Source organism: Chelonia mydas, chromosome 21, assembly GCF_015237465.2.
Source record: "Chelonia mydas isolate rCheMyd1 chromosome 21, rCheMyd1.pri.v2, whole genome shotgun sequence".
NCBI classification, from domain to species: domain Eukaryota; kingdom Metazoa; phylum Chordata; order Testudines; family Cheloniidae; genus Chelonia; species Chelonia mydas.
In genome coordinates, this window is record NC_051261.2 from 1,336,968 (window position 1) to 1,347,035 (window position 10,068).

At 55.7% G+C, this 10,068-nt stretch overlaps 1 protein-coding gene across 6 annotated transcripts in view; it reads right to left on the reverse strand.

Moving 5' to 3' along the window:
* The window catches only part of HIPK1 (homeodomain interacting protein kinase 1), a 34,711-nt gene extending 33,347 nt beyond the window's left edge, over nt 1–1,364 (reverse strand). For 2 of the 6 annotated variants that reach the window (XM_043533313.1, XM_037884850.2), the window contains exon 1: nt 830–1,165. The gene's annotated coding sequence lies outside the window, so the exon portion shown is untranslated. Of the gene's footprint in view, nt 1–514; nt 657–829; nt 1,166–1,218 lie in introns of those variants that run through there. The other 4 variants (XM_037884849.2, XM_043533314.1, XM_037884847.2 and 1 more) reach the window with 4 other exon arrangements.
* Nucleotides 1,365–10,068: the final 8,704 nt, after the last annotated feature.

Consider the following 10,068-nt stretch of genomic DNA (forward strand, 5'->3'; position numbering starts at 1 on the left):
ATTCTAAATTAGGAACTCCCCAGCCCCATTTTAAAATGTCAAATGTATCCAACAGAACAACTTCTTTGATTTAGAGTTACAGATACTTCTCCCATCTTATTAACCTTAAAATGGAATGAGCCAAGACCAGTTATTCCCAATCAGAGGCAGCCTTTAATGGCAAAATTACAGGCTTTGAGATATTTAGTCCAGCAAGCAGATTGGCTGCCTACCCCAAGTGCCTCTGACGGCACTAAAAGTATCTTCTTGGCCTACTGTCTGGGACACGGTGAAGCCAAGTGCTTTTGCTCCAGAAAAAATCTCACTGGGTCAATTTCTCAACAAACCAAAGCCATGAAGTTAATGAAGCATCAGGTGCAAAATATTAACTGCAAACCGACCCTTCTGCATGGGTCGGATACGCCACGGCCGCGGGCGGCTCTTGGCCTGACACGGCAAAGGAGAGATCGCCAGCTCCGCGGGGGCAGACCTACCGGGGGGGGGGGGTGTTTCTGTAACTGATTCAGGGGAATACCTGAATGGGGCCCCTCGAACAGGGTCAGATTTGTGTCTCTCCAAAGGAGCGATCGCTTGGGGCGGTCTCAGGCCCTGGGCGGCGCGGCGAACGGACACGAAGGGAAGCGAACCCCGCTTCGGGCCTGCGGCGAGAGGCGCCCAAAGACCCGGCGCCAGCCCCGAGCGGCGCGCGCCCCCCGAACAAACGCTCCCGCTCCCCCCGCCAGCGCCGGGCCGGGCCGGGGACACCCCCTCCCCCCGCCAGGGCGGGGACGGCCCGCGGCCCGGCCCGGGCGAGGAGGGCTCCCGTCGGGGCAGGCCCGGCCGCACTCACCGCTGGTGGGAGGTCTCAGCCGCGGGCTGGAGCTGCCGGGGGGACACGAGGGGATGCGGGGCCCCGGAGCGGGCGCATCATAGCCCCGGAGCGGCCGCCAGTCCAGGCCCGCCCCGCCCGGGGGGAGCCTCCAGGCCGCTCCGCCGCCGCCAGGCCCCGCCCCGCCCCACGGCCCGGCCTGGCCCGGCTCCCCCCGCTCCGCGGCCCCGCCGCTCGCCGGACCCCGCTTCCCGTCGGCCCGCTCCGGCTCCGGCTGCGCTCCGGGCCCTCGGCTGCCTGCGCCAGACTGAGCCAGCCGAGCCCCGAACTCGGCCCAGCCCCGCGACTGCCGAGCGCCGAGGCATTGAACCAGGGTCACGTGACGGCTCGGCCCATCGCCGCACGGTTACCGAGGCGGAAGCGAGGCGCCGTCGTGGTCCGATTGGGTCCTGGGAAGTGGGCGGGCGGAAACGTCCCCGCTCCGAGACGCAAGCGGCTTTGGCCGAGGGCGCCTGGACGGACCCTTGCGGGCTTCCGTCCCTTCCTCCAGCCGCGCTGGGCCTGACAGCACGGGGCTGAGGCCGCAGCCCCGCCCCTCGGCCTGGCCGTGTTGCCATGGGAACGTGGCCCCTGCGCGGCTCCCCGGCTCCCGCGGGCCCCGGAGCAAGGCCAGGTAACCCCGGCCGGAGCCCGGCCCCGGGCTGCGCTGCTCCCTCAGCTCAGCGGGTTCTTGGTGTTTCCGCACCTCAGGTCGCTCCGGGCCCGCGAGAGGCGCAGCCACGGGTCAGCCCGTCTCCAGGGGCCTCCCGGGCCTCAGCAGCCACCGCCCCGGCTCCTTCCAGAGCCCCGACCTTCGCCCGGCCCGGCCTGCCCTGATCATGCGATCAGCCCTTTGTCCCCCCCCGGGCCGCACAGACCCCCCCCACCCCGGGCCACACAGACCCCCCCCCGGGCCCTTTCCTCCCCCCGGGCCTTTTCCTCCCCCCGGGCCGCACAGACCCTCCTCCCGGGTCCTTTCCCTCCCCGGGCCGCACAGATCCCCCCCCCGGGTCCTTTCCCCCCTCTGGGCAGTACAGACCCCCCCCCGGGCCCTTTGTCCCCCCCCTGGGCCGCACAGACCCCCCCCACCCCGGGCCACACAGACCCCCCCCCGGGCCCTTTCCTCCGCCCAGGTCCTTTCCTCCCCCCGGGCCCTTTCCTCCCCCCGGGCCGCACAGACCCTCCTCCCGGGTCCTTTCCCCCCTCTGGGCAGTACAGACCCCCCCCCGGGCCCTTTGTCCCCCCCCTGGGCCGCACAGATCCCCCCCGTTTCGCACAGATCCCTCCCGGGTCCTTTCCCCCCCGGGCCGCACAGACCCTCCTCCCGGGTCCTTTCCCCCCCGGGCCGCACAGATCCCCCCCCCCGGGTCCTTCCCCCCCAGGCAGTACAGACCCCCCCCCGGACCCTTTGTCCCCCTCAGGCCGCACAGATCCCCCCGGGTCCTTCCCCCCTCCCAGGCAGTACAGATCCCCCTGGGTCCTTTCCCTCCCCCTGGGCAGTACAGATCCCCCCCCCGGTCCTTTGCCCCCCCCGGGCAGTACAGACCCCCCCTGGGTCCTTCCCCCCCCCGGCCGCACAGATTTCCCCCCGGACAGTACAGACCCCCCTGGGTCCTTCCCCCCCCCGGGCAGTACAGACCCCCCCCGGACCCTTTGTCCCCCTCAGGCCGCACAGATCCCCCCGGGTCCTTCCCCCCCCCCAGGCAGTACAGATCCCCCTGGGTCCTTTCCCTCCCCCCGGGCAGTACAGATCCCCCCCCCCGGTCCTTTGCCCCCCCCGGGCAGTACAGACCCCCCCTGGGTCCTTCCCCCCCCCCGGCCGCACAGATTCCCCCCCGGACAGTATAGACCCCCCTGGGTCCTTCCCCCCCCCGGGCAGTACAGACCCCCCCCCCCCGGACCGCACAGATCCCCCCGGGTCCTTCCCCCCCCCGGGCAGTACAGACCCTCCTCGGGTCCTTTGCCCCCCCGGGGCAGTACAGACCTCCCCCCAGGTCCTTCCCCCCCCAGGCAGTACAGACCCCCCCGGGCCCTTTGTCCCCCCCCCAGGCCCTTTGTCCCCCCTGGGCAGTACAGAAACCCCCCTGAGCCCTTTGTCCCCCCCCCAGTCAGTACAGACCCCCGGGGCCCTTTGTCCCCACCCCAGGCCCTTTGCCACCCCAGGCGGTACAGACCCCCCACCACACCCCCGGGCCCTTTGGTTCTTCCAACTGTCACCTCACTGCAGAGTCCGCATAAGACAAAAGACATGTCATTTGGGGAGAAATTCTCCAGTGAGTTGTGGGTGCCGGGCTGCCGTGTGAACTCTCTGTGCCTTTGTCTAGAATACAGTGAAGAGAGAGAGAAAAGGGTTCTGATTGTCAGGGTCTCCGGATGGGCATCTCTTGAGGAGAAATTCACTTAAAAGCCTGGCCAGGATCATGCTCATGCCTTAAAGTTAACAGGGGTAACTTCTCACTCTTCTCATTGTGATTTCAGTGGGTTTTGAATCTGGTCCTTAAGCCTTGAATATACTAGAAAGAGTTTGCTGGTCTAAATATCACAGTATAACTATCCCCATCTCCTGCTCTCTCTCCTCGTAGTGTACACCCATCTTGTACTGACAAAAGAATGCTTTTGCCAGTGTAGCTTATTCTCTATGTGACACTGGCAAACCAAGGGCTGGCTCTTGCTAAGGCTTTAGGCCTCAGCCAAGCACTGACAAATTGCGTGCTGGACAGTCTGTTTCACCTGTGGATTAGCACAGGTAAGGTGGGGTATTGGACTTATAACAATGTGTGTAGACTTTATGAAATGCTTGTAAGTGTCTGTATGCATTAATCTCCCTTAAATATCTTTATCACATGCTGTAAGGTAATATTTAAGTTTTTGCTTTATAACTGTAAAAAATGTTTGCTCTGAAACTGTGAATCTGTCAGGAGGGACCACCTCCTGCTCATCAAGAAGGCTACCAAAACCGAATGGGCCATTGCGGGACAAGGAGCATCATTCTACAGTGCAGTGGTTGGGGTACTCAGCTAGGTGGTGGGCCAGTCTGGTTCAGTCCCCCTTCTGTTTGATGAGAAGGGATTTGAGCAGTGATCGCCTACCTCTCAAGAGGATGTCCGAACTACAGGGCTATGAGTTATTGTGATGGGGGGCTGCCTTGGTCTTGCCTCTGGAAACCGTTCCACTTTAATTAACTAGTAACAGTTGAAGCAGAAGTCATGTATAAGAAGCCCTCAATGATAGGGGGATTTGGGTATTGACCTGAGCTGTTGGAGGGTGTGAGTCAATTCCTCCTGGTCTGGGGCAGGGAATTGAGTGATCTTTTTCTCTTGAAATGGTTTTAATTAACTATTAACTGGGCCAAGCTTAGTCTGAGAAGCCCTGTATGGTACAGGGGTTAGAGTACGCTACTGGGGTGTGGGAGATCCTGGTTCAGTTCCTCCCGCTGCCTTGTGAGAAGTACCCTTTTCTCTTGAAGCTGTTCCACTTTAATTAAACTATGAATTGGGCCAAAGGACATCTCCTAAAAGAGCTGCCTTCTGTGGTGTAGTGGTTGGGGCTCTTGCATGGGATGTTAGAGACCCTGGTTCAATCCTTGTTGTGGGCAAGGGGTTTACAACACATATCAATTGCCTCTGGGGCTGTTTTATTTAAATATTCCTTTAGCTACATTAAAAAAGCAAATCACTCTTTTGTCCCCCATGGCTAGGCTACCCACCCAGGCGGTGGGAGACCCCAGGTCCAACCCCTCCTCTGCCAGGGGTTGGACCAAGGCTCTCCCACCTCCCAGGGACCCTCCCGCCTCCCAGCCCCACCCCCTACACCTCCCAGCCCCACCCCCCACCCATGAAGTGAGCGATCTCTGTTCAAACCCCCTTCTGTTTCCAGAAAGACAAAGGCCTCCTGCAAACGCGAGGGGACCTAAACAGGAACCTCCCACTTCTCTCCTGGGAGGCAGGACAGCCTTCTCCAAATCCTTTTGAAACAGCTAGAGGAAGGATTTGAACCAGCATCTCCCACTGCCAAGGCAAGCAACCGAACCACTGGACTATAGAGTGACCCTAGCTCAGGGAGTGGCCTGATTCCTAGTTAATTAAAGTAGACCAGCATCAAGAGGCAAGAGCTGAAATCCCTTCTCCTCAGAAAGGAGGAGTGGGATTTGAACCAGGTTCTCCAACATCCTAGGTGGGGCCCAAACCACCAGGCTATTCAGGGCTTCATAGGGGGGAAGTTTTGATTTGACCATTTAATAGTTTATTAAAGTGGACAAGCGTCAAGAAGAGAGGCAATCTCTGCTCAACCCAGAGCAGGGAATCGAACCAGCATCTCCAGCACCCCAGGCTAATACCTGAACCATCAGGTTATACAGCAAGTGTTATGAATAAGGCTTGTTTTGGCCCAATTAATAGTTAAATAAAGGGGACAAGTGTCAAGAGGAGAGGCAGCTTTTACTTACCTCTTTCCTCCATCCAAGGTGGGGAACTGAACCAGCATCTCCAGCACCCAGGCTAGTACCTGAACCACCAGGCTATACAGGGAGTGTTATGGAAGTGATTTGCTTTGGCCTGATTAATAGTTAATTAAAGTGAACCAGCATCAAGAGGAAAGCAGCCTGCTTCTTGAATCCTTTCTTCTCATCAAGCACAGACAGGGAATGGTGCTGCCGCCCCCACCAACCCAGACAGGCACGCTGACCAGCAGGCTACATAGCATTTCTTACAGAACAACTTTGATGTGGACCATTTTATAGTTCATTAAACTATTACACAGCTTCAAGAGAAAAAGCAATGCAGTGTCTGCTCAACTCCCTTTTCAGAGTAAGTGGGGACCTGAACCTGCTCCTTTAGCACCCCAAGCTAGTACCTAAACCACCAGGCTAAGCACAGGGTGGTATGGTTGAGTCTTGCTTTGCCTCAATTAATAGTCAATTAAAGTGCAACAGCATGAGGAGGAAAAGAGCTCAGAGCTCAAATCCCTTCTCCTCAGCAGGCAAGAGGGGAATTAACATGTGAGTACACTAATCATGGGGCTCTAAGAAGGCTTCTTACAGAGCAATACTGCTTTGACCTAAGTAAGTGTTAATTAAAGTGGAACAGCTTCAAGAGAAGAGAAGCTCCCTCTTCAAACCCATTCTTAACAGGCTGAGAGAGGTGTTGGAGTAGGTTCTTGCACTTTTGAGGTCAGCAGCCAAACCAGCAGCCTATCAAGCAATTCTGAGCCTTTTACTGGCCCAATTCATAGTTCATTAAAGTGGAACAGCTTCAAGAAGCTGGGCACTACCTGCTGAAAGCCCTTCTCCTCAGCAAGAAGAGGTGGCACTTGAACCAGGGTGGCCAGCTGCCCAGCAGTGCTATCCTAACTACCATTCTGTAGCAGGCTTCTTTTGCTTTGCTATTGCTTCACACAATTCATACAATTAAAGGGGAACAGCTTCAATAGGAGCAGCCCACACCAGACTACCCTTTAGGTCAGCAATTCAGGCACTCACTTGAGAGATGCCAGACCTCCTGTTACATACTTTCTGCTCATAAGCAGATGGGGCAAGTGACCCATGATCTCCCACATCAGGACCCTAATCACTGGGATAGGGGGCAGACAGCAGGATTCGACCGCCTTCCCCCAGCTGGTTTTGTATGGTGTTGGGGTGTCTGTGGGTGTGAGAGAGGTACTGTGGATCTCCCTTTCCTCTGTACACCTGCGGGTGTGGGTGTGTGTGTGTGTGTGGAGAGAAGAGCTCTAAACTCCTTCTCTGTTCACTTCTCTGGGTGCTCAGCTGCTGTGTTCAGCCATCTTTTCCCCATGCCACTGAAAGCTGAAGTGGAGTCACATCCACTGGCAGCATGCGGCCCAATGGCCATTCCCAGCTCCATAGCCATGCGAGGAATGGGAATGCATCTCTTCTTTTGGCCAACATCAGTTTTGAAATCAAATTCATCTGCCCCAAGAATAGAGCAATATTTTGGGCACATCAGTGCAACCTGAGTCCAAGCTCCACATTAGCATCCTGTTTGCTTTGCATGAGCAACATGCAAGAACATGAGTGAATCTGCTTGCTTGTGATCTGCTTTGAATTCTGGTATTGCAGTACGGGTGCCAGGCCCTAGTCTCACTGCTCGTGCGATGTCGTGAAACTCACCAGGAAGGTGACAAGGTCTGCTTACACATCACGGTCCAGTCATCGAGGAGACTGTTTGCAATGTTAGCTTTATTCTTTGGCTGTGAATTCTTCGGATTAAATCCCACCCTTATGTAGACATACCCGATCATTTCAGTTACATCAGCTGGCTCCAGTACCAACACACTGTATCAAAGGCAAAGCCACTAGGCCAAAGTATTGTGTCTTCTCGCCAGGCTCTGCCCAGTCCCTTCCCACACTGTTGCCTGGAGCTTATTGGCAAAGGCTTAGGCCTGTGCTGCACTAGAGACGGTATCTTGGGCTAACTGTCAGTTGGGCTGTAATTATTTTACCCCTGTAGTTACACTGGGTTGAGCCCTAGTGTGGATGCAAGTCTATCAGGCCCAAGGTGCTGGCTAGCCACACAGCTTGTTTTGCTTCCCAAACCAGACTAAACGTTCATACTGGTATCGCTGTAGCCACACTGGGCTTGGGGGCAGAGCTTACGGAGCCGAGCGTTGCCTCGTTAACTGCACTGGCCTAGTTAAAGTGGCCCCACTTTCGAGTGTAGACAACCCCTTAACTGAGCTGGTTTTCACCATGGTGCCCATCACATTAGGAAGCAGAAGTCTTGTGATTTGTTTTCGGCGGGGCAATAACCCAAACAATGGAATTTTTTACAGCCCTTTTCCCCCCGTGAAGAAGGAAAGTTCGGTGCAGTCTTATCTGTGGTGTTGCTGCTCCCCACCATGATAGTGCTGTGCCACACCAGGGTTGGGGGATGAGCTGGCAGTGCGTGTTGTGGTCAAGGATTCCTCACCTAGGGCCCTCCAATAAGTAGACGTTAATAAGCAACGTACGCTGAAATCCACCCATATTGGGAGTTTGGCTTGAAACCTGCGATAGCATAACAAGGAACCAGGTAGACTGTAGAGGCCACGGAGCTGGCCACAGAGCCCACCCACCACCAGCCACTTTTAACCATGTGTTGGGGTTGCCACCTAGACCTGGCTGGGCTAGTTTTTCTGCTGCCTTGCTGGTTGCACTATACCCCTTGTTAAACACTGGCACATTGCAACTGGAAGCTGTGGGTGTGCACAGGGGAGCCGTACAGCAATCTCCCGACTCTGGCACACAGGCCACGTGGCCAGGAGCATGGGCAGCATGGCACCCGGGGCCCACTGTAAGTACTGGGCCCTCCAGGTGCCAAAACTGCAGCAGCTGCGGTTCTTGCTCCTCTTGGCACTGGGATCTTGGCATCAGGCTGGCCGGGCCCAAGGCTCAGCAGCAGGGGGGTAAGGAGTGGGATGGGGGTGGGAGGCAGGGGCGGTGGGGGGCTGAGGCTCCTGGGAGTGCATGGGTCATTGCGGGGAAGGCAGGGGCTCCTGTTTCTAGGGGACTGCAGGGGGCTTCTCCTCTCTCAAGTGCTGAGGGAGGCTCCTGGGAGCAGGTGGGTGTAGGGGCTCATGGGAAGGCAAAGAGCCCTTGTGGTGCAAATTCCCAGGCGTTTGGTTCCGGGGCTCCAGGAATTCAGCCTGCCCCAAAATCAGCTCCTTACCATTGTCCAAGTGCACTAAAATCCACAGGTCTGCAAACCGCTTTAAAACCTGGTATGCTGCCATGGTGTAGAGCGTAGAGCTTGTGGTGCAAAGCTGTCACTTGGGCAAGGGGATCCTCAGGCATTCCTCAGGCTACTTATTATGTCCTCCCCACTGAACCATTCCCAGTGATTCTGGCCGGAGCCAGGGGTTAAGGTCGCTTTGCATGTCCCTTGACTCTCTAGTTCCTAGTTTACAGAGGTTTAAGTCTAGTGGCTCTCCACATTCTGGAAGGCCACAGAGCAGCACAGGGCAACCTTAACTCTGCCTTAATGAAGGCTGGCGCAGTTGCTAACATTCAGGTCAGAGCCTGGGCAGGGCCTAGGAGGTGCTAGTCTTTGATTAAGGGGGTTTGAGATTCAGGAAATACCAACTGGCATCTTGATTCTTTGTCACTAACAAAATCACACTGTGACGTACTGCCGCAGGCTGTCTTTGTGGCAGACTGTGTCCTGTGAGGCAGAATGGGGGTGGGGGTGGGGTGGGGGCTGTTTCTATGGTCCACGTTTCTTTACTTGTGCTACCAGTACCAGAGTAAGATTTTATGGTACATGCTATATCTAGGACCCGAGCCAACTCCTACTGAAGTCCATGGGAGTCTCACCATGGATTTCAATGGGCTCTGGCTTGGGCCCTTAACGAGGTGAGTTCAGTGTTCCTTGAAAGATGGACCCATGGAAACCCACCTTCCTGCTGCTTTCTGCTCTGCTCCCATGCAATTCTGAACCTCCTCCGTGTCCATAGTGAAGGACACAATGCCCCAGCCTCACATGAGCAGCCAGGAGGCTATGTGAAAAGGAAGTGACTCTACTTTATCGCCTGCAGAGTGTTTTCCACCCCCCATTCACTGGCAATAATGAGTGGAAACGAGACTGGGTCACCAATGGCACCTTATGCCCCATGCCTGTCACCAACAGAGGCTGTACGTGACATGAAAATATTCTCCTCATCAGCTTGTCAGCTGTCCGCAGGGGCCTGGACTTTCTAGTTAAGGACCAGTAGGATCACTGTGCAGCAAGATTTGTCCCAAACTAGTCACTTGTCACTGCAGGACTGTACGTGCTGTGGCTGGCACCTGGTCTATTGTAAAGTGAAACTAGATAAGAATCGGGTTTTGAACACTGTGGAAACTTCCCCAGAGAAATCCCCAGGCCTGACTGAGCCAGTCACAGATGCACCCAACACTTTATCAAACAGAAAACCTTAGACAGCCGGTGTTTTATAGGAGGCTCTAAATGCTCCTCTTTAGTGATAACTATGAAGGTGACTAAGAAATGCCTTTAACTTCCTGTAGTATTATTTGCTCAGTGCAGATTTGAAAGTGGAGGCTCAGATGCAAGAAATGACATAAAGGGGAGAATTTCTGCTTTAAGTTAGCTCAACTTGATCATGAACCTATGACAAGTTGTACAGGAAATTATGTAAAATTATGTTTAAATTATGTAAAATCAGTGTTATTTGCAAAGGTGGGGAGTGGGATTCTTCCAGTTACACAAATTTTGTATCCACAATAGAAAAAA